Genomic DNA, 25,864 nt, shown 5'->3' with positions numbered 1-25,864 from the left:
GAGTTACCTAGCCAAGCTAATGAGCAGCCGACTGCAACAACCTAGCGTGCAGCAGCCTGGTCGAGCAGCCAGCCGCCTGGCTGAGCTATAATAAGCCTGGCCGAGCAGCACCCTGGCCAAGCCGCAAGCTGCCGGTTCGACCTGCCCTTCAAAGATGTATCAAGCTCTTAATTTTAGGCACCCTGCAATCTGTCCGAGCTACTTGACTGAGCGAAATGAGAAAGCTCTCCCTCGCAAGCAAGCCTGGTCGGCCTTAAAAGAGTGTTCAACCTGCCTTTCAAAGAAGCACAATGTTTCCTATTTCGTGCGGCCAACTGCCTGTCCGAGTTGCTCAAGAAGCCCAGTAAAAACCCAAAGATGGTCCTCGCGAGAATAGGTGGTCGGACAGTAGCCAAGTTGGGTGTCCAATGTGCCTTTGAGCAAGGGATTATCTATTGAATTTCAGGCGGACAGCTAAAATAGAAGCTCGTCCTTCATCTACTTGACGACAAAGAAAATCGTTGAAAATAAGGGAAATGATTTCTACTAGTCGGGCTCACGGTGTCAGAACGATGACTTGCAGGCTTTTTTAACCATCCGAGTTCATTTAGGGCCCGAAAATGGCCTTCAAACATTTTTTTCGAGACAAAAGATGAAAAACTCGAATGGTGGCCGAGTAAAAAGGCAGAGCATGCCCTCCTCTACATAGCAAATCGGCTGATAGCAGCCTTACCTTGGCATGGCCGAGCTACCATCACGCAAACCACCAATTCTTGCTTTCATATGGCCATCAACTTGGAGCTGAAGCCTGGTCGAGTTGCCCTCAAGATTGGCCGAGCATAGAAATCTTGGCAGCAGCAACAGAGTAGACTGGACGCCTAACTGAGTAGTTGGTCGAGCAAACACTCGGCAGCAACAACCCAATAGACTGGTCGAGTCGCATATCACAGAAGCATCTCGATTCCATTTTTGTGCGGCCATCATTTTTGCCAAGTGATATGCGAGATCTCACCCTCGCAAGCATAGCTGGTCGGCCATGACTTGGTGTCCGACCAGCCTTCGAGCAGTAGACTACCTTTGCAATTCTCTGCGGCCAATTAGCCTGATCGAGCTGCCTGGCAATACTCAGCAATAACAACACAGAGGTCTAGCTGAGTAGTAGCCTGGACAAGAAGCAGCCTGAACGACCTGCTATCGAGCAAGAGCCCATTTTCCTAGATTTAGATGGCCAGTAATATGGCCGAGCACAAGGTGTCCAAGTTGCATTTAAGTAAGGAAATATTTTCTCCCTCTTAGGCGGGCACATGCCTTCGAGTAATGAAGAAATTCGAAAAACATGGGCCTTAGATTTGGCGCATACCTTTGATTTTGGTGGCAAAATCAAGCATCATTATTATGATTAAGAATATTGATTCAAAAAAAAAATTGTCCGAGCTTCCTGGCCGAGTTAATAGTTGGCCTGGCATGACTAGGTGTCCAAGTTGCTATTGAGCAAAGGACCTCCTAACCAATTTCAGGCGGACAGGTACTAAGTCGGCCGTGGCTAGGTGTCCAAGCTGCTATTTAGCAAAGGACATCTTAACCGCATTGAGGCGTACATGGAATGAATTGGCCAATGTGCCAAATGGAGCTAGGTGTCCGAGCTGCTATTGAGCAAAGGACCATCTTCTCATTTTTAGGCGGATTCTGTCTTGCCAAGCTAGGTGGCCGAGCTGCTATTGAGCAAATGACCACCTTCTCATTTTTGTGCGGCCAACAGCCTGACCGAGCTAGGTGGCCGAGTTGTTATTAAGCAAAGGATCATCTTCTCATTTTTAGACGGTCTTTGTCATGTCGAGCTAGGTAGCCGAGTATCTATTGAGCAAAGGAACCTCCTTCTCATTTCTGGACGGCCTTTGCAAAAGAAGTTAATCAGCACAAATAATTTGGCACCAAGGTAGAACGGCTAGCTACTAGTTCCCTCGCCGAATATGGATATGAAGCTGAGCTGGCCATAACATGAAGCTAGCTTTGAGAAAATAGGCGACGAGAATGATATTGCCAATTATATGGCACAACCACTGCCAAGTGGGCAAGAGCTAAGGCCAACTAACATCTTGTCCAAGCAGACGTTGCATGTCATCTCTTGAAGATGGGCATGTAAGACAACTTTAAGCTAAGAGCATAGCTACTAATGGACGACCCTCTCCAAAATACTAAGCGGCCGGCAGCTAACCAAGTTGCAGATAGTCGATTGTTGAAGAATGTGCAGGGGCTAGGCGGTACACATGTCGAGCTTCCAAATGTAGAGTCCTAAGGCTTGTACAAGGGGCAAGGGGCATCAAAAGAGTCGTCCAGACTTAGTATGCTCCAACCGAATGGAATCGGTGCTGAGTATCTAGCAACATCAAGGGCAAGGCATTAAGGTCCTAGATAGCCAAATCATGCAGTTTGTCGTATGTCGGCATGCAATATCTGAAGTTGGGCCTCTTGATAGTCGTCTAGTAACAAAGTAAATCCGAGCACCAAGATCAGGCCTGTCCAAAGACAATCAAACGGACATGAGGCTAACCAAGTGTAAAGTCCTAATGGATAGGGGCTAGTACGCAAAAGATAGCAAAGCAACTGATCGAGCTTGCCGATGCACGAGCCAAAAGGCCTAGCTTAAGCAAACAATCTTTATTTTGGAAGATAAGTTAGAAAATTCAAAGTGCCGGCCAGCCAATAAGCAAACAACCTTCCTTTAGGAAAATGCGGCACTTGTGAGAAGCCAACTGAACGAGGACCATTAGGCCTCGACTTATTACTAAAGACCGCAACGTGGAAACAAATTTCTAAAGTCTAATGCAATTAGGCACAGTAGGCCCTCCATGAATTTAAGATGCCTACCAAGTGTTCGACCATCTACGCAAGCATTCATTGCTCACAAGATAGCTTCAAGGTCGGGTATCGTTACAATATAATCAAGTTGATAATCGAAGATAGAAAAAAGCCTATCAAAGATAAGCTAGGGCAGCTCCTTCTAGTTTTTGAACGGCCTGATTACTATACCAAAGCCGTCACATTTTATTAAATTCTTTGAAATACAAGCCACCCCATTGGAGCAATAAGGAAAGACTAAGGTCTAAAAGTTCCTTATTTGAGTAGCCACTTCATGAAATTAAGGACAAAATGTCCCTTAGTTTAAGGTTACGGCTCAATTAATGTTTTAATACCTTTGGATAAGCCTCCCTCAATAGGGCAATGTACAGATCTTTATATGGTCCGAATGTATATTGAAAGGCTCTTTCATCCGAACAAGTACAAAAACCTGTAGAAGAAGTTGATCTGTTCATACAACATCTTTCCAAGTTCGAGCAAGACTTAACATAAAAAAGAGTAAAACAACACATATGTCGAGCTCCTATGAAAGGAGGAGCCAAGATGGAAGATACATACGGCAACATCGCCATGTATAATTTCCAATACAATGGAAAACACCGAGTACAATCCCGATGATTCACTCGGCAAAATCACATTGTATAGGTTAAACTCCCAAAGTATAAGGATTCTTGGAGAAAGAAATGTCAAATAGAAATCTTAAGGGTACTCCAAAGTGTAGGAATTCTAAGCCTTTTCACCAAATATAATTCCAAAGGGAAGGGCAAGAAGTGACAGATGGTCATCTTTCGCCTCAACTAAGTCTGAGCCTAATTGAGTCATAAGTGACAAGGGCATAGGATGAAACTTCTTGTTAATAAAAACTTGAAGTTATTGAGAGGCTTAAAAGATAATGGCAATTGACCTCTCAAAGGTTAGTACAAACGACTAAAAAATCGTTGGACGCTTAGAAAAGATAAAGAAAAATTCATCCCGTGTAGCATAGAGGCGAGACTAAGAATCTCAGCAAGTGCTACATCTAATTCTGCACAAACACGAAGCGAAGCCCCTCCGCAAGTGTTTAATGTTACTCGGCAATTACCTAGTTTAAAGTTTATCAAACCAAATGCCGAATGAGTGCAAAAGAAGCATCTAAGCCTAATTGGCCATTAAAGAAAGAGTTGTCTAAATGGCAATATCTTTTAAACAAGCCTACGTCCAAAATAATCCTTAAAAAGAATAGACCAAATAGGGAAAACCTCATTCAAATGAATAAGAGGAAATTGAAAAAGCTTAATAGCCAATCAAACCTTATAAGAAGGTATTTTAAGTGACCCATTAGTTGCAAAGACAATCGAAATGGGGCTTAAAATGTATAATGATAGGCATATGTCTAGTTCAAGGGCAATCATTATTATGATTGATTAACTTAGAAAATATCATACCGGCCAATGTAAAAAAAAATCCAAAGTTAATCAAACCTTTTTTAATTGAACTAGACATGATACCAAATACCAAGTAGTTATAAATTCATTTCGAGAGGTATAATCCCTCTTGATGAGAAGAGAAATTACTCCTCTTGAGGGGCTTATGTTTAAGGGTATTTTTACCCCCCTTTTTTTAGACAAATGAGAGGCCAACAAGTGGCCTAATTATAAGCCAACACGTGGCATCCTGCTCAGCTAATATAAGCCAATAAGAGCATGACACGTCGTGGCCTAAAGAAAGATATTAGAAAATGAAGGGCTCAAATCCCATTAAGGAAACATGCCTAGCATGAAGGAAACCCTAATACACGTGTCAACCACGTATAGGGAAGCCGATCTTCCTAGGTTATGAAACCCTAGGAGCATGAACTCCCACTCCCCTATAAATACCCTAACATTTCATGATGGAGAGAAGAACACACAATTCTCAAAGGCACTCTGCCCAAAAATATGCTCTCACATCACTCTACTTTCTCTCTCTAAAATTCCGTTTTTCGGTCACTAACTTGATCGTCGGAGGCGAATCTCTGGTAAACCGGAGATCCGTTGTTTTGTAGGTGTTTAGGTCGTACGAGTGTTTTATCCCGGATCTGTCTCCCGTGGGAATCCATACCCCCTTTCATGAAATCACAAAAATCCCTGAAACACGACCCATTGATTTAGGAATTGCAATTATCGATTGGTTTGGATTGTGAGTCTCCTAGTTTGTTATTCATAGTGAACCCTAGTTTAACGACTAGGAGATAGCTATTTGATTCTAATTGATAGCTCTTATCATTAGTCTTAACAACCATTGATTGGCATGTTCTTCCCGTTGTTGCAATTGTCATGATTACTTGTTGATCCCCATTCCCTAGTGTTTCTTTAGTTTGGTTCTTGGTTTAGGTAGTTGATTAGTGTTACCTTTCATCTTCAACTTCGACCTAGCTTAGGCGTTAATTGGAAATACTTGAGCATAACCATTCCTAGTGGTTCGACCCTTGACTTACCTCTAAACTCGTATTTAGGTTTGTTAAGTGATTATAAATTTGTTTGGCTCTGGGGAGGATTAGATAACGACCTACTTTCCCTACGTCAACTAAACTTCGTAATCGAAAATCAGCAATCACTTGAAGAATCTGAATAAGCTTACGCAACTAATAGGTTTGACCCCATTTGTAAGACTATCATGGACTAACACATCTCTATATAAATTGAGTCCATTCTGGATTTAATGGCCTTAAGCCACTTCCAGAGTTGGCACTTACCCAAAGCTTGCTTGTAGGGTATGGGTTCTAACTATTCCAACAGGAAAATTTTAGAATCCACCTTTTCTCAGAATTTCAACAAACTATTTGTTTTGATCCCAAGTAACCTACAATAGGTATAAGCAACAATAGAATTATTCTCTTCAACTCTTTGAAGCCTTTCATTCAAATGGGACGATAGAAGCCTTGCTAGTTGAATTAGCTTGCTTCGACACATGATTTGTTAAATTAGCTGATTTCATGTGCCCTTGTCTCTGATGTGGTGTTATCCACATCCATTTGTTGCTCGTCTCGAATCTCATCGAGTTCTAACTTTACTCCCACTTGGCTTTGTAGGAAGAGATTTCTTTCTATAAAGACACTATCGCGAGCAACAAACATTTGTTATCTACGCGATTGTAGGAATAATATCTCTTAGTTTCCATGGGAAAACCCACGAAGAACTATTTATTACTTTATTTGAGGTTTATTATGTCATCTTTGTAAACATTTTACATCGATTCCATAACCTTTAATCTTGTTTAGAAAAGATAACTTTGGAACATTTCCAATTCATAACTCTTATGGTGTCTTCTTAATTGCTTTGGTTGAGTTTTTGTTTAGTATATTCGCAATTGTTGTTCTAATATATATCCTCAAAACGATATTTATAAATCATTAAAGTTAATCTAGGATCGAACCATGGCAAGCAAAGTCTGATTCCTTCTTTCTAACACACATTTTAATTATAGTGTTCTTGGATTGTGAATTAATTCAACAATTCCCTTTAGATGATCATTCATTTTGAGTTAAATAATTTTTCACAACAATCATATTGTGGTGTTAATTTGTTTATCTCAAACTGATTTTACACTTCATTTTGGAATTCTTGAACTTTTCAATGATTCCAAGCTTTACTTCAATAAGTAATTATGGACATATTTACTTAAATCGTTAGTAAAAGCAATAATGAAATAGTTAAATCTCTTGCTAATTCTTGAACTTATTGGTCCACACACATCATATGTATGAGTTCCAAAAGGTCATTAGCTCCTTCACCCTTTCAACTAAAAGGCGACTTGGTCATTTTACCTTATCAAGCATGACTTCTAATTTTCAAGTGATTCTCAATCAAATAAGAAGAAGAGTCCATCCAATTGTAACTTTGGATGTGCAAATGGTTTATTTGACCTAACCTTACTTTGTTTAAGTAAGTTTATTTTAAATCATCTAATCTTGCTTTTGTGATCTACTTATATCAATGTCATAAAACAAAATTAATTCATATCTAGCAAAAATGAAAGCAATTTATTATCTTGGTCATGGATTAACACTTGTGCAAGCCAAGTAAACCAAATCAGTATTCAAACAAGAAATTGAAATATTGTCTCATAAAAAACGAAAATAAGTCTAAATCATAAAAATTCTGAAATAAAACTATGACGCTTTTCCTGGTTACTCGAACACTTCTAGTGCACCCTTAAGCTCCATTTCCTTGCTAGCCTCACTTCTTTGCAGCTTTTGCACAACATTAATAATGTTAAGTACTGCAACTTGGTATCACATACCTAAGTGAAAGTTAAAATGTTTATAACATAATATCTGAGGTGGGCGCTCCATTTTTCTTGAGGAATTCAAGATATTTGTGGCAATTACGCTTCCAATGCCCTTCTTCTTACAGTAAAAGCATTCACTTTCATCTGCAGCCTTGGCCTTTGGAGTTGCCTTAGGCTTTTCAGGAGCCTTGGCAACTTTCTTGCCTTTGCCCTTAGCCTTTTGCCCCTTCTTCTTGAACCCCTTTCCCTTATGAACTATAAGAACCTCTTTCTTAGGGATTTTCTTCTCAGCACTAACCAACATAGCATGCAACTCATTCATAGTCTTTGTAGCATCAGACATGTTAAAGTTCATGATAAATTAGTTGACAGTTTTTGGAAGTAAGTGGAGAATGATGTCTGTTTCCATCTCATCACTGTATGGGTGCCTCAGTTTTTCCATATTTTGAATAAGGTCGATCATTTTGAAAACATGATCATGAACTGTGGTACCCTTCTCCATCTTACATCTAAAATCTCTCGATGGAGCTCGTACCTCTTAACTCTAGCTTGTTTCTTAAACAAAGCTTTAAGTTCTTGCATGATAGCATATGCATCCTGGTCCTTAAAACGCTTTTGAAGACTAGGTCCATAGTAGCAATCATTAAGCAAGTGATAGGCACAGCCCTATCTAGTGCTTCCTTATGCTTACGGACCTCTGCCGCAATAGCATCTTCTGCCAAAGGTCCTAGCAATGGGATGTCAATGACATCCTCTCTACATTTAGATTTCAGAACAAGCCTTAGCATCCTTTCCCAAGTGGAAAAGTTTTCTCCTGTCAACCTATCCTTCTCAAGAAATGGTCGTAGATTGTAAATATTGTTGTCATTGTTACGGCTACCCATCTATGTCAAAATAAGGCAAAGTTTAATAATTATGTTTAATTAAAATTAAAGTACCATAAATGAATTATATAGCTAACTTTAAAACACTTTATTCAATATTAATTGATCCCAATTGAATTTTAAGTGATTCCAAGACCCTTTATTTGTGCAATAATTGACCGGATTTTGGCCCTACCATCAACCATTACATTTTCAAGGTAAGTAAACTCTTTACTGATTCCAACTCTTGTAACTCTTGGTTGAATAATTAACCATCACATGTTTAATTATTACCCTTTGCTTCAAGGTTCTAAACGCTTTAGGTAACCTTGTTGAGCATAACCAATTAAAATTGTAAAACTTGATTTACCCCAACTCTCCCAAGATATAAAATGACACCCAACTTTGGCATGACCTATCTTAAATATCAAAGGTTTATTGGGTTTTTAATTGGAAAAGTAATCTCATTATCACTAGGACCTAGATTTATTATGTTGTGATTATTTAGTGAACTCTAGCGCATCATTAATCAACATAAATAAAATCTAACATGCATAATCTACTAATGCAATAAAACATGACATAGTATGGCCCCTTAGTCCTAAGAGAACTAAAATTGAAAATGCTCCCGCTTGAATCATCATGGATCTCCATCCACCTTACTCCTTTGGGCCTTCATTTCATGGGCTTCTTTGGACTAAACTATTTAAATAACTAATTTATTTATTTTAAATAGAAGTTACAAAAATACTCAACGGTTCGCATACCGTATTTAGATTACAAAAATACATCACGATGCGCAGATCGTATTTAGAATCTATGGGCCATAATAATCTATATATAGCAACATAATATCATAGATTTATATAAAAGTGTCATAATAAATCACTCAACATGCTTGTCTAAACTACAACATCGAATGTTAATAATTAAGTCAACGCATTTCCTAAAATATCTCATACTTTAAATCATAATTAGATAATATCATATATTATTCATGACCAATAATAAAATATCATATATTTTAATTTAGGCTTGAGATAGAATCAAATCATATTTTAATATAGAAAGATAAATCACATTTAATCTTCCATGATTATCCTAACAACTTTAGGAGATTCTATCCTAATCACTAGCCAATCAAATAATTTTAGAATCAATTATATCCTAATCTAATTATGGGATATTCAAGTTATTTAAATAAATTATTATCCTTCTGGAATATGCTCAGAATATCCTAACAAATCTTATCCAAAATTAAACACTTTAATTATGGATAATCACCGAAATTAATAAATTTAAACATGGATAATATCAAATAAATTAACTTTTGAAATATTTGATTTTATCCTTAAACAAAAGATTTTATTTCAAATCAAACAATTTTATCCCAAAATAATTTGTAATTATCTTGAAATATTTTAAAATAAAATAAAGTGTTTTTTTTTTGAAAAACTGTACTGCACGGCTGCTGATCACCGTGGTCGGCTAGCCATGGTGGCTGACTACTTCGCAGTAGCAAGCAGTAGCAGTGGCAGCCACGACAACAGCATGCAACGCTTGCACAGCTGCTGCCCAGCCACCCCGGACCTCCGCCCTCCCCTTCCCCTCCCTCTTGGACCGCCACCTAGTCGGCAGCCGCCGTGGCTGCGCCACCCAGCCACGGCTGCCGGCCTTAAACCTATATATATATATATATATAGGACCAAGTTATAATGAGAACCAATCCTATAATAGGAACTAGGAACTCATCACAGCCGTCGGATTAAATAAAGAATGGACGAATCAGATCATTTTAATATGTAGAATTTCGGAACATGCGATTAGCGTTTCTCACTCCAAATTTTCTCTCCTCCATTGTTGCTAGTGCTCTGAATTCTCCATTAAATCGGCTTCCATGCTTTCTATTACAGCGACTTTAGAGCTTTCTTTACTCATCAAAGCAACTTATGAGGTAAGTTTTTTTCATCTGTTTTCAAATCGTTGATTCTCCAATATCACTATCTATGATTTATTATTGATTTTATTGTCAGTCTGGTTAATTTAGAGTTCATAGTAGTGAAATTCGTACTGTAATTTATGAGTTAATAATAGCGATATTTAATATATTTGTTTTTCTATTCAATTCCCGAAATTTGGTATTTGTTTTTCACTAATTTGTGCTTAATTTCATTTAAATTATTTAAGCAAAATCTAGTGAATGCACACTAACTGTTCGACAAAATGCCCCAATGAATCTTTTTATTTATCAGTTTCAAATGTAGATAGAAACTTAGTAAAAGTAAATCATTTATATATTAAAGTAAATTGAAAGACTAAACTTATGACGCTTCTGAATTTGAGTTGCTTATTTAAACTTGTTGAGAAAATTTTGTGCTCATTTTTTTGTGATATTTTGTGAGTTTGAGTACAAATTTAAGTGAATAATTAAGGGACATTGTGAATGAATGTTATATTAAATTTTTGGCCTATATACAGTCCAGTACTACTAGTATCTTGTGGGCTAAAGTGATCAAAGTGAAATCCAAAAATTCAACTCTTATTGTTTTCTGTAGGGACATAGTTGCGTTATCAAAGGACACAATTGCTTCATATGGCATCAATATCTGGCTTTTCCATATGCTAATCCATCTTGGTCATTTGAGTTATTTTTGTTTTTGTCTTATTTTTGTCATAGGATCTATAGCACAAACACAATAAAATTAAAGGTAGCTTCATTTTGGATGTTAGTTGATCTTATGTAAGTCATAATGACTACTATAGAATACCATATTATCAAGGGCTATTCAAATGCTAGTTGATCTAATTCTTTCATTTTAGTTTATAATTTTATATGGAGCTAATGACAGTACAAAGACAGCTAAGGAAGAAACGAATGTACCCTCTCAGGGAGAGACCATTCGCCATGTGATAGAAAATAAAAGCTACATAAACTCAGACTCAGATTCAGCAAGTTCTTGATGAAGTTGTGATCTCGCCATGTTAGCTTAATCAACCTTCTTGCTCAAAAGTAACTAAATTGCTTTATAAAAGTAAACTAGATACCCTCATAAGTAAACTAAATTGCTCCCAAAGTAAATAAATTTTTTTTTGGAAAGTTAGCAATTGTCAACTAGAGTTCAGGAGATGTAGCTCTTATAATACATAGGTTTGACAAGAGTATTTGCTGGTTATGCTATTGATTGTGCAATTGTAGCCATTTGCATATGTGGAATTTGTGCTCATAGCCGCTTTCTAAAAATAAGTAAAAGTAAATTGACAAATCTACATCAATGGTCTCTAAAAGTAAATAAAAAATACTTTAATGTAAACCTATTAACTCAAGTGGTAGAGCATTATGCAGATGCATAGAGGCGTAGGTTCGATTCCTACATAGGTTATCTCTAAAAGTAAATGTAAAACAATCTAAAGATATTCAAATTACCTCAAAAGACTATCAAAACGAACAAATGTAAATATCAAAAGTATATTTGCAATCACATGAGCCGAAAAAATTATAATGCATGGTAACTCTAAGTCGTTGACTTTCTTGTAGCTTCAATGTGAGCCAAATTATAACTTTGTTGTACGAACATGAAAAATAATCAAATAAGAAGCATGTAAGGTTTAAGTGAAGACTTTCAAATAAAAAGCAAATAAAAAAATACAAAAAAGTAAATAAAAAATTAAAAAGTATATCATATAATTAGCACGAAAGAATGTAGAGGCTAATCAAGTGGCATGAAACAATAACTTCTTTGTTGTAGCAATAAATAATAGATATATTCATGTATAAATAACTTCAGTATCTTATTAATAAAAAAAAATCCAAAAGTAAATAAAAATAAATATAACACACACTAAAGTAACTGAAAATTTCTCAAAAACAGTATATAGCACTGTCGACTCTTCTAAAATACCATTACACAATATTTCATAGTAAGAAAGAGAAACTGTAACACATGTCTTCATAGATTGTACTTTGAAGTGATCCTCTAACATATCTTAAAAGTAGATACAAATTATTAAAAAGTAAATTAAAATATTCTAAAAGTAAACCAAAAAAAAAAATCTCAAAAGTACAGTAAAAAATAAATAATTTTATCTAATAAATAAACCTAGGTGGGATTTGAACCCACGTCTTTTGTGTATGTGCACAATGCTCTACCTGTTGAGCTAGAAGGTTAGTATATATATTAAACATTCAAAGTGAAAAAAAAATAATTCAAAAGCAAATAAAAATATTTAAAAAGAAAATAAAAATATTTATACAGTATATGTGAATCATTGGAGATGGAAAACAATGGTGAATTGTACAATAAGTCAATAGCTAACTCCCATCGTAAGCACCAAGAATTACTCAACGTTGACTATCAAATACTATAGCTATTGATCACATAAAGAGACCTAGAGACATAATCTAGTATACAGAAGAGACTAATAAAGTTAGGCACGGTAAAATTGTAAGTTGTACATAAACCACAATTACATATAATGCATACGTCAATCGCAAAGAAACTATCCTTTTAAGTAGACAGTGGCTACATGGCTATCTTAAAAATATGAGAGATTGAGAGCACATACTGGTTATAATAGTTCAAGTTTTTAGCACATACTAAAATCTTTAACTCAAATCATCTTAATTCACAATTGAATTAGCCACAACAATGCAGGAAAACAGGAGCCAGAGTTTATGTCTAACTTTGTTTCCTGACAAGCTAGAGCTCAAATCCACGATCACGCCACCTGAATAAAAGCTTCATGAATGCAAACCAGATTTAGGCACAAACACACTAGAACAATCCCAACAACAGCCTGTGATTAGCATCACTATGTATGCTCAGGCCAAACTAATTCAAATACCCGAAATTAATAATAATGTAAACAAGGTGATATCAGGGACTCATTGTTCCAGTCAGCATTAATAGCGGTATTTCAACAGAATAAACAGAGCAGGCCGTAATTCGGTATCACAATTCACAACAGGCTATAAGCTGTCCATATGTGAAGATATGATTAGAAATTATTGGTCCTCCTTAACCAAGAAAAAACTATAGAAAATGCATCACTTTTAGGCTAAAAGCAAGCCTGAAATTTGTTTCCTTCTCGTTAGTTTATGTCCTTTCAATTTTTCAACTTACACACAAATAAAATTTCATAATATTCTATAATTTTAACTCAAATCATCTTAATTCACAATGGAATTAAGCCACAACAAAAGAGCCTACTACCATTAAATACTTTAGTAAAGACAAGAACTTCATTAAATTTCAATAAATCATCTATATTTGTACAGTATAAATTCGAAAACTACTAAAATAAAACAAAATTATTATTACAAATAATAACAATAGATCCTAAAATCATTAACAAAACAACACAAAACATTGATCTGATTATAAATCAAAGGGACAACACACATTAATCAGATTAAAAAAAGCAAAAAAATCCCTGATTTTGAACTTGATCGAAACTAAAAGTACTCAAACAAATAATTGGGAAACCCTAATTTCACAATCAAAATCGCAAAAATTGGATTCAAAAGAACTAAAATAAGAAAGCAATGCTAATGACAATAGAATCAACTTACTTGCCCATAAACTTGCTAGAACGATGCGCGAAGATGAGAAGATAAAAATCTGCAAAATTGAGGGTGCGTTAAGAGATAAGAGAAATCACAGGAGAAAAGAGAGTTTGTAGGAGGAGAGAGAAAATGAATTGATGAGAGAGAAAGTGAAAATGAAAAAAGGGACGATTTAGGGTAGTCATTCTGCTAGTTCGATAAATTTACCAAAATGCCATTATTCAACAACAAGGCGGAAAACATCTCAACCGTCGGATCAAATAAATCAATGACTCAGATGAGTTCCTATTTCAAACCTAGGTTCTCACATGATCTCGATTATATATATATATATATATATATATATATATATATATATATATATATATATATATATATATATATATATATATATATATATATATATATATATATATATATATATATATATATATATATTTGGTTTTTAATTTAATTAAAATAATATTTGTTGAAATTAAATTAAATTAATTCAAATTTTAAAATTAAATCTCCATTTAATATTAAAATTAGGGTTCATCGTAAAATTAATCCCAATTTAATTCTAACTCTTAAAATTAAATCGATGATCATACACAAAACTCTTTTATGCATAAATCAATCCAATTAAAATTATGAAACATAAAACGATTCGAATTAAATAAAAACAAGCACAAAAATCAAATTTTTAAGGCTATGAATTTTTGAAAATCTGAAAATTAAGGTAAAATGACCAAGCGTTGAGAGAATAGAGCCCCAAGTGTTGCTCCTCTACTTAGTCCACGGGATTCGAACGAGCCGTCCACCAATACTATGATTTCAAACTCTTATTCCTATTTGATTGAGAATCACTTGAGAATTAGAAGTCATGCTTGATAAGGTAAAATGACCAAGTCACCTTTTAGTTGAAAAGGTGAAGGAGCTAGTGACCTTTTGAAACTCATGCATACGATATGTGTGGACTAATAAGTTCAAAATTAGCAAAGAGATTTAACTAATTCATTACTTTTACTAACGATTTAAATAAATATGTCCATAATTAATTAATGAAGTAAAGCTTGGAATCATTGAAAAGTTCAAGAATTCCATGATGAAATGTAAAATCAGTTTGAGATAAACAAATTAACACCACAATATGATTGTTGTGAAAAATTATTTAATTCAAAATTAATGATCATCTAAAGGGAATTGTTGAATTAATTCACAATCCAGGAACACTACAAATAAAATATGTGTTAGAAAGAAGGAATCAAACTTTGCTTGCCATGGTTCGATCCTAGATTAATTTTAATGATTTACAAATAACGTTTTGAAGATATATATTAGAACAACAATTGTGAATATACTAAACAGAAACTCAACAAAAGCAATTGAGATGTCATAAAAGTTATGAATTGGAAATGTTCCAAAAGTTGTCTTTTCTAAACAAGATTAAGGGTTACGGAATAGATGTAAAATGTTTACAAACATGACTTAATAAACCTTAAATCAAGAAAATAGTTCTTCGTGAATTTTCCCCATAGAAACTAAGAGGTATTATTCCTACAATCGCATAGATAACAAAGTGTTTGTTGCTCACGATAATGTCTTTATAGAAAGAAATCTCTTCCGACAAAGCCAAGTAGGAGTAAGTTAGATCTCAATGAGATTCGAGACGAGCAACAAATAGATGTGGATAACATTACATCAAAGACGAGGGTGCATGAAATCAACTAATTAGATAAATCATGTGTCGAAGCAAGCTAATTCAACTAGCGAGGCTTCTATCATCCTACTTGAATAAAAGGCTTAAAAGAGTTGAAGAGAATAATTCTATTGTTTCTTATACCTATTGTAGGTTACTTGGGATCAAAACAAACAGTTTGTTGAAATTCTGAGAAAAGATGGATTCTAAAATTTTCCTATTGGAATAGTTAGAACCCATATCCTACAAGCAAGCTTTGGGTAAGTGCCAACTTAGGAAGTGGCTTAAGGCCATTAAATCATAATGGACTCAATGTCTATAGAGATGTGTTAGTCCATGATAGTCTTACAAATGGGGTCAAACCTATTAGTGGCGTAAGCCTATTTAGATTCTTCTAGTGATTGCTGATTTTCGATTACGAAGTTTAGTATTGGATATAAAAATTACCTTCTTGAAATATTCTTGATGGAGAATATGTGACCGCGAGATAAACCTAGGTCGTTGGTAACTAGATTTCCCGGTCAAAACAAAATTTTTAAAACCAAACCCAAACCTAAGTATAGGGGCAAGTTCAGGTCGAACCCAAGGAAAGGTGGTATTGCTAAATCTAAGCTAAGCTATTCCGAAATCTTAAAATGATGGGTTGGTCTATGCTATCGAAATCAATTTAATCAACTAACAAATGGAAACCAATTATCAAAACACTAGGGAATTTAAGATCCACATGCACCAATGATAAACTTGCTAATTCGAGGGAATTTGATATATCAAGCAATGCGAGGAAAAACGATATTTGCAATCAAAATCACTTAAGAAGCTATTTCCTAGGGTCAAGCTAGATGTCTCTACAAATGACTTCAAAGGAAAATCGCAAGTCAAGATCAATCGATAATAATAGCATCCAAATCAATTGTTCGTGTCATTGAAAGCTATTATGCAATCTGGCATGATCATCAAGGTTAGCTACTCCTCTTTAAATCAAACACATGCACAAATTTCATCAACCAATTTAATCACATCAACAAATCAATTAAAAACCCCAAATTAGCTATAGATTATTACCAATATATGCTTCACCACATCCCTAACAAAGCAACTACTCACTACTCATGGTAAAATTGAAAAGCATAACAAAAGTAATCAACAATCTCATCATCAACATTGTAATCCAAATATCAACAATAAATAACAAGCTAAACAATAGAAATTCAACAATATATCAAAATCAAACATAAAATTGCATTGAAAAGGAAAGGATTCTTACAAAACTTTGATCAATATCAAAGAGGAATGAAGATTTCGATATCACAATCATCAAACATCAAGTTTCTCTCTCTAAAATCTAAGAACAAATTCTCTAAAATCTAGAGCTTCTCTCTCTAAAATTCTAATCAAAGTCTAATTTTAATGTAAGCTAATGTCCTCCTAAGATCCTCATCTCTCTAGAAATGAAGGAAATCTATATACAGTAAAACTAACTAAGGAGAAGTTAGTTAGACGTCCAAAAGAGACCTCAAAAGGCGCGACCTCTCATCCCTATGTGCGGCCGCAACAAAATGGGTACGGAAACAGGGAAGAAAGAGATAAGAATATACTTTTGCTCGTCCTCGAGCAAAACAAAAGCAAGAAGAATTAGGATGAAAGACTTATTTAAACCAAGAAAAGGGAAGAAAGGGATAAGAATATAGACTAAGACTCACTTTCGTAGGAATCACGATTGTTTTTAGCTACAACAAGCCCTTTAAACCCCAAAGTTGACAATGAGGACGAGTGAGGTCTCGTAAGCTTATCCAAAGAGTTTGACCCATAAATCTTGGTAAAAATGAGGCAAATCAATAAAAGAAAGTAAAATAAAAAATTCAAACAAGTAGCTAATGATATGAACTTTTACAAATGACCAAATGCAAGTGAATAAACAACTTTCTATACAATAAGGGTATGCACGTTCCAACATATCTAAGGTTGATTGAAACATAAGATATGCTAAGCATAGAGAACTAATTAAACACAATTCAATTTCATCTCAAAACATTTTTAACACATTCTCCCAATTAGCTTCTAATCCACCTTTAGTGAGCATCTCAATAATTCCTCGAAGGAACTGGAAAAAGAAAGAGATATAAGGCTACTCGACATCTTGACTAATGCACATCGCTCTATAGGCTTGACCTACATCTTCCTCCACCGACTTGTGACTCAACCACAAAGGTCAAAAGGTCTTGAGAAGGGTTGTAATGTAAGGGCGAAAAGGGTGAAGGTATGCTAAAATTTGAAATTTGGTGGTATATCTAAATTGTGAAGCAAAGGGTGATCAATCCTCAACACCATAATCAAGTAATCACCAAACAAAAACACCAACACCCCCAAACTTATTCAAAGCCAAAATCACAAACATATATACAAAAAGCGTAAGAACGCTTCCCTCCAAGCTAAAATGAAGCATTGTCCTCAATGCTTAAAATAGTGTTATCGATATAAGTTTATGTTTAGTTCGCCTCATTTTTGCTTATCAATTTTGAATTTTTTTTAAAACCTAATTATCTGATTTGACTAACTTTGACTTAATCATATTTAAATGTTGAGAAACATTTACATCAAAATATTTTTGAATTTTTTTTATTTTTCACTTTTTATCAATTTTGCCAAAGCTTTTTTAATTTGCTTTGCTTTTTCTCATTCTTTCAATTTTTTCATTTTTTTCACTTTATTTCATTGTCCTCGCCTCTTTTAACTATGGACGGCTTTTCAACTTGGCAATTTGCCTTTTATTCACAAGATATTTACAATACAAACTTACATTCATCATAAGAACCAATATACAACTCATCCACCATATACTTCAACAAAATGATCAATTGCTTCACAAAAACCAATAAAGGAAACAAGAATGAAACAAAAAGCTCAAAATCTAAAGATATGGCTTGAAAAGAAGGTTTATGGCTCAAATGGTTAGCAAGTAGGCAAATGAAAAATCAAAATAAAGAAATAGAAAACTATCCTAGAAAAGAAAAAATCACCACCCCGAAAAAATGCCTTCGTCCTTCCTAAATGGCTCGGTCGCGATCTTGGGAGATAAGAGGCAAATTCTAGATAAAAGCATACAATAGTCAAGGTCCATATGCCGCTCATGCAAACTATGTAGAAGGCTTGAAAAGAATGAAGCCTCACATGGTTGTAGCAAAAACTCACTATTAGTTTCAAATTCACCAAAAGGGAGCAATTTCAAATTTTCAAAAACAATTAGAATCCGGCTTCAAGGTCCCAAAAATTCTAAAGACACTACCTTATCACACTCTATCCTAGAATCAACCAAAGATACTCTCAAACTGTGCATACTGATACCACATAGGAAACCATTTATTCAAAACAAAAAGTTCGGATGATATTATGTCCATAACAAAAGCTTAACATGAAAAGAAAACTAAAAGAAAGTCTTAAAATCATATTTTTGGTTTTTTGCATATTTGAAAAGAATGAAATGAAAAAGGAAAGTAGAAAAGAGAAGAAAAGGAAAAGAAAGGAAAATATTAAGAACGTGCAAAGATGCATGCACATCATATAAATCCCAATTGACAAACAAGTGGTCATTCGACAACATCGCCAATGACCTCAAACACCCTTGGTGTTACAAAGCAAACATCCTCGAACCGTTCAACTCTTCCTAAACTAATCCTATCTATGAAAACAATGAAAGAAAATAAAGGAAAGAGGGAAATAAGAAAGATCTCACCGGGAATCCAAGCTAAGCAAAGAAAAGCATGGTAAAGAAAGTACCACTTCCATGAGGCTCCAAAAAGCATAGCATGAATTTGCAAAACCGAGTGAGAATGAAAAAGAGAAAATGGAACTATATACAAAGAAAACAGTTAGTAACTTCAAAATAAAATAAAAAGAAAACAAAATCAAAAATCAAAAATGAAAAACAAAGAAACAAAATCAAACTAATCTACAAAATCAAATCAAAACAAACCAAACAAACTAACAAAATCAACTATACACTTAAAATAACAAAAACAACTATACACCTAAACAAAAATCATTTGGATTAGAGGGATTTGGATTCAAGAGTTTTGGATTTTGGGATTTGGATTAAGGGGAGCAAAAATCACCAACACATCATGGAATAGCAATCATCATCAAAATCAATCAACAAAAGATTTACAACAAGAATAACATGATATGATCATGGATAACAACAACACTCAACAACATCAAATATGAATCAAGATAAGCAATCATAAACCATGAAGGCATAAAAAATCAAGGATATCCAACTACAACAAAATTGGCCACCGAGACTCTTCATAAGACTAGTGTCCCCCCAAGCTAAACAAAAATACATCTCAACATCCCATCAATACAAAACAAAGATCATATAATATAAGGGATGAGCACAAATAAAGGGGAACTAGTTACCACTAGGCCCGGCATTATCATTATCATCATCCCTATCGTATGAGAAGCCGGATGGGGGACCATAAGGATCCCATCCCCCGGTGTAGTCGAGTGGCCAACCATAATGGCCCCTAAAGTTATCTTGTTTCCAAGGGGCCAAGGGAGTAAATTGCTCGGGCAACTCTAGAGGCAATGGATGGGTGGGATCGACATAGGGGTAATTAGGATCACCCCTATAGTCGCTCCCACCAGGCACACGGTAATCATAGTTACCGTGCTCATTCGAAAATGAGCGGGTCTTGGTGTTGGACCCTTGAGGTCCTGGCCAATATGGGTAAGTAGGCTTCCCATCACCTCCTCTAGATAGTACGGGACCGAATTGAGGAGGGAAATACGGGTAGTTAACCGGGGGAGTGATCTCCCCACCATTTGGTTGTAGATGGCCTCGAAATCTTGGTCATACATCCCCTCCATTCGGACTTGCATGCGCGCCATTTGGGCACTCAAAGCCTCCATGTCGGGGTTGACGAAGCGATGTTGTCGATGTTGAGGTTGAGGAACTTCTTGCTCTTGTTGTTGTTGTTGATCTCTTTGAATTTGTTGCTCTTCGTTGAGCACATCTTCCATATCTTCATCCTCACTGGGGATGCGGTTTCTCACAGGCACAAACCATACATTCGGGGCATGCCGGTAAAGGGAGGTCAAGGAGGGGTTCGAAAGATAGCACCGATGAGAATTCCTCACAAGCCAATTAAACACCTCCTCATCATCGCTCTTTGCTATGAATTGCACTTGCTTGAGCTGAGCGGTGTCGAGGTAAAGGGTGTTGAGATCCCCTACCGGAGTGCAAGAAACAAGATACCTCCCATAGCCAAGGCTAGTAGCCAACCTAGTGATCATGCTACCACAAGGGATGTTTCCCGACCTACTGCCCCTCATGTCCAAACCGGTTCATGCCAAGGCTAGTAGAAAAAAGCAAAAAGGCACCCCTTAATTGCCACCGGTTTAGTCCAAACCGGTGGAAAAAATAGGCTAAAAAATCGGCGGGTAAATGAACCAGTTATAATGGCACCGGTTCACTTCAAACCGGTGGCAAAAACACATAGCCCACCGGTTCAAAGTGAACCGGTGCCATTTATTATTAAAAAAAAAAACTCGCCCCTTAAATCCCCCCAACCCTATTTCTCTTTCTCTCTCAGCCGCTCCTCTTTCTCTCTCCTCTCCTCCTCTTTCCTTCTCTTTCTCTCTCCTCTCCTCCTCTTTCCTTCTTGCTCACCCCGTCTTTTTCATCTCCTCCTTCTCTTTCTCATCTAGATCTACTTCTTCTACCACGTCTCCTTCTCCCTCGTGTCCACCACGAAGACCACCACGTCTCCTTCTCTTTCATTCGAAGACCACCACGAACACATGCAACACCGTTCCCCCACCACCAAGACCGTTCTCCTTCGATTTCAATTTTTGGTTTTTTTTTTTCGAGTTCTGGTTTTGAAATTTGATTTTTTTTTTCTATTTCGATTTTTTATCCTTATAGAGTTGGCTATTATCTCTCTTAATTGATTTTTTTTTTCAATTTTAATTTTTTTTTTCGATTTCTGGTTTTTTTTTTCGATTATGATTTTTTTTTTCGATTTCTGGTTTTTTTTAATTCGATTTTGATTTTTTTTTCGATTTCAATTTTGATTTTTTTTTTCGATTTTGATTTTTTTTTTCGATTTCTGGTTTTTTTTATTCGATTTTAATAGATTTCTTTTTTCGATTCAATTTTGATTTTTTTTTCGATTTTGATTTTTTTTTGATTTTTGGTTTTTTTTTCGATTTTAAAAAATTTCTGGTTTCTGGGTTTGAATTTCTGGTTTTTTTTTTCGAAGCTTAATTATATTAATCGATTTTTTTTTGTTTTAATTGGTGCAGGTATATTGATTTAGATCTTAAATCGAAGAATCAAGATGCAAGAATATTGATTTAGATGTGTATGGGTTTTTTTTTTATTTATATTGTAATTTTTTTTTATTTATGTTGTAATTTTTTTTATGTATATGTTGTAATTGAACTATTTTATTGACCTATATTGTAAAGTTTTTTTGATTATATATTTTAAATTTTCGATTATATTGATTGATATTCGATTTATATTTTGATGTTGTTATTTATTTTAGTCGATTTTATTTTTAAGTGAAAAAAGACAAAAAAAAAAAATTTAATTTTTTGTCCATTTTTGGCACCGGTTAACCGGTGCCAATAACTATTTTTGCCACCCGTTTGAACCGGTGGCTTTTCATGCAAGCAATTGGCACCCCCCACATTGGCACCGGTTCAAAACCGGCGGCATTGAGGGGTTTTGAACCGGTGCCAATTTCGTTTTTTCACCTAGTGATACAATTCCTCATAAATATATGCCCGAAGTTCAACCTCTCATGCAACTCTTCCCTAGTTGCCATCCACAGAACTCGTGACTCAGCTTGCGACATCTTACCCAAATCTTGCTTAGGGAACACCGAGTACCTCAACAACCGATGAAGCACTCTTAGACATGGCTGGAAAATGTCGCTTGCAAGGGAATAGCGAGCGGAGAATTCATTCTTCCTCGAGATTGCTTTCCACCAAGCATTTTGGGAATACCCATCCAAATAGTCATGCTCGGTGAAGAGAATATCCGCCCCAGGATTGAAGTCAAGGGTCGCATTGAACTCGGCCAAGGATATGACATGCTCAACATTGAAAACTGGAAGGTGATTTGGAAGTCCTTGGTACCAACCAAAGTAGTAGTTAAAGAGGTTAAAAACTCCCTTGTTGGCTCAAGGTAGGTTCGGTAGCGCTTGTTGACAAAGCTACCCAACTTAAGGTTTTCGAATAGAATCCATAAGTACTCATCAATGCCTAATTTGATCATGCTTGATTGATGGTAATGTCGTGAGCGCTTTATGGTTCTTTACTTGAAATCATTCCAAAGTGGCTTATGGTTTGGATTGGCGAATCGGGTTTTTGGTAGAGGAAGAGGCTCTTCATTTTGTGTTTGGGAAGAGGGAGTGTTTGATGGAGAAGGTTCTTCAATTGTTATATTTGTCTTTCTCTTTTTGGAAGTGAGGGCTTTCATGATCCTAGACATTTTTGCTTCACCAAATTCACAACCAAAACACAATCACAACTTCACAAATCACCACAAATCACCACAATCACAACACTACCACAAACTTTGTTCAACCAACCAAATATACCAATAACCACTCACTAACAATCACTACCAAAATCAACCTTCCACAATTTGCAACTTAATTGCACAAATGAGCTACACAATCAACAAAAACACAATGTAAGGCATAATTAAGCAACAACAACACATATAATCAACACAATTACTCAATCAATCATCAATTTCCACCAAAATGATACTACTACTATTCACAATCATCAAATAATCATATTCTTGCTACAAATTGATATAATAATGTAAAATAGAGTTAAAGAAGATGATTATACCATACTAAAAGCAAGAATGATCAAGAATTAGGCACCAAAATCCACCACACTGAAAAACACCAATTTGCTCTTTAATGAAGGAGAGAGACTGGAGAAGAAGATATGGAGGAAGGTATTATAATTTTTGATGAAGATGATCAATTTTAAGTAAGAAATTGTTGAATTTGTGACTTATTTTGATGATTTGAGGGTGATTTTTGGTTGTTTAGAGAGTCAGGGTTTCCTGTTTAGAGTGAGAAAGGGTGCGGACGAGTGTGGGTTTGGGTTAAAATGAGGAAAAGAAAGGAGAAAGAAAGAAGAAGAAGGTTCGCGCCCCTGCTGCTCCTCTTCTAGCTTGCTTCTCGCTCTTGGTGCGTTCATATATGGGCTTAATGATCTTTATCATCCCGGGATTATTGAACCCCCACTAAACACATTAGTTATAAACCCCTTTTCAGTGGGTTCAACATCCCAAATTAATGAGAGCACCATAATGAACCCACAAAGCACAAATTTGCTTCAAATTTTAGCACACCTTTTCCTAACTTACCTCCTAATTTACCTTACCCATTCAACTCGAAATTCAATAATATTTCTCACCAAATACCATGAATGTAGGGAATATTTCAAGCATCCCACACTTGAGCCCCACTGTGATCATACACTTAAGCATGGTGGCGTCTAAAGGGAAGGAAGCTAGAGTAAAAGAATCACCAACAAGTTTTAGGAACTTGTAAACCGTTCATAGGGTGAAGGTTACACCCCTTCACAATTCATGAGATCGCTAACTCCATATTGGTCTGGAACCATGACTGGATATTGGGGGATGAAGGTACAAATCCAACCTAAAAGAGATTGAACCTACCCTAATAATAGGCCTCTACATTATTCTTCTCGTATTCATGTGCGCTTTTTGACTGACGTACAATCAATAGGTTAACCCTAAACCTGTTTAATCTATGTTGGTTGAATATTAATGCACAAACAAATCTATTATTGGCGATCACTTGAATTATAATCATATTAACCTAAACAAGATTATTAATTATCTTATTAATCGTGATTACAAGTACAAATTCCCTTAATCCTGCAAGAGAGGGCGTGTTCAAGCAATAACAATAATAATATCAAGCAACTATAATAACAACAGTCATCAATCATAATAATCTCAATAAAGCATAATAATATTAGCAAGATCCTAGGCATGATACGAACAAGATTAATAACAAATCCTAGCATGTCACTAATCATTAAAGATCAAAGCTTTATCCCTAACATGATACTAACATGATATAAGAAAGAATAGGAAGCAACTTAAACATGATACTAGAAACATACATGATATTAGAAATGTTAATTATTACCCTAAACATGATACTAGGAATCATAAAGACATCCTAACATGATACTAGGAATCAAAATAATTAAAGCATGATTTCTATATCAAAAGAATAACAATTAAATTACTTACTTGGATGCCTCGTATCTCTTTCTAATAACAAAATGTAGGCGTTAGTAACTTCAAGGAAAATATTAAACAATAAATCAATTGAAATAAAGATTTGGGACCAAACCCTCAAAAATTATCAACCTTTCACGTCTAGGGCAAAGGCAACTTCGAACTTGGCTAGGTGTGTCTAGAACTTGTGAATGTGGAATTTTGTATGAGGGAAGAATAGAGAGAGAAAGCTTCTAGCTTTTAGAGAGAAAATAGAATTAGATGGTTGTGAATTGTTGGTGAATGAAAACGGGGAGATACAACCCCTATTTATAGAAAAATAGTCCGAAAACGATAGAAAATACTTCAAGTTCGATACGGAATAAAATACCTCCTGTCGTCGAATGACAGGATTTAGCGCCAGACGACAGGCATTAGCGCCAGGCGACAACTGTTAGCGCCAGGCGACAGGCTTGTCGTCTTGCGCTGTGTCAGAAACAAGACGCACTTTGCACGCGGAATCCTCTTCTTAATATGATTTAAGTAGCAAATTCCACGTTTATCAAATTAAAATCAGGTTTATCATAAAACACTTATTTTATTCCAAATAAAACTCTTTAAAATAATAAAAATAATTATCAATCTTAATTCCATTAGAATTAAAAGAACCTTCTAAATATTCCAGAAGATTAAAATCAATCCTAACAACTTTAGGAATAATAAATAATATGCCCTCCTCTAGATCATCGGGCCGCATATAAAATTCATTTCGAGCCCAATTTAGTATTTTGACTATAACTTCCTCATTACTCATCGGAATTGGACTTATAATATATCGTTGGAAAGCTCTTTTCGGGCCCGATCTAACTACACTATTATTGGACCCTTATCATGGACTAAACTAAACTGGACTGGCTATTTTCATAAATAGAGTAATAAAAGAAATGTTTTCAAAAACAGAAAGAGAGATATTTTAATAAAAACAACCGCATCACAAGACTTTTCACATTTCACCTAGTTTGATAATCAAGTGACGTGAAAGGTATTCATCACTGGGTTTGGTTTTTGGGGAGACACATTTGGGTGTCTACAATGAAACACCTTCCCATTGTGCTCATGCTCGTTCGAGGTAGTCCAATTCCGATGAATTCAACATATTAATCCAAATACAAATCAAGTGAAAGAAATAAAAGCAATTGAAAGAAAACTAAGGAAGATAAAATCAAAAGAAAAAGTTAGAAAACCGAGTTGTCTCCCGGGAAGCGCTTGCTTAAGGTCCTTAGCTCGACCCTTTCTCCAAATCATGGAAGGTCAAAGAACACCACCTTGTTCAAAGTGGTAGAGGGGAAATAAATTTTCTCATTACTTAGCAACTTCACATC

This window comes from Chenopodium album, chromosome 11 (genome assembly GCF_948465745.1).
Source record: "Chenopodium album chromosome 11, dcCheAlbu1.1, whole genome shotgun sequence".
Classification (NCBI taxonomy): Eukaryota; Viridiplantae; Streptophyta; class Magnoliopsida; order Caryophyllales; family Amaranthaceae; genus Chenopodium; species Chenopodium album.
This window is presented reverse-complemented; position numbering follows the sequence as displayed.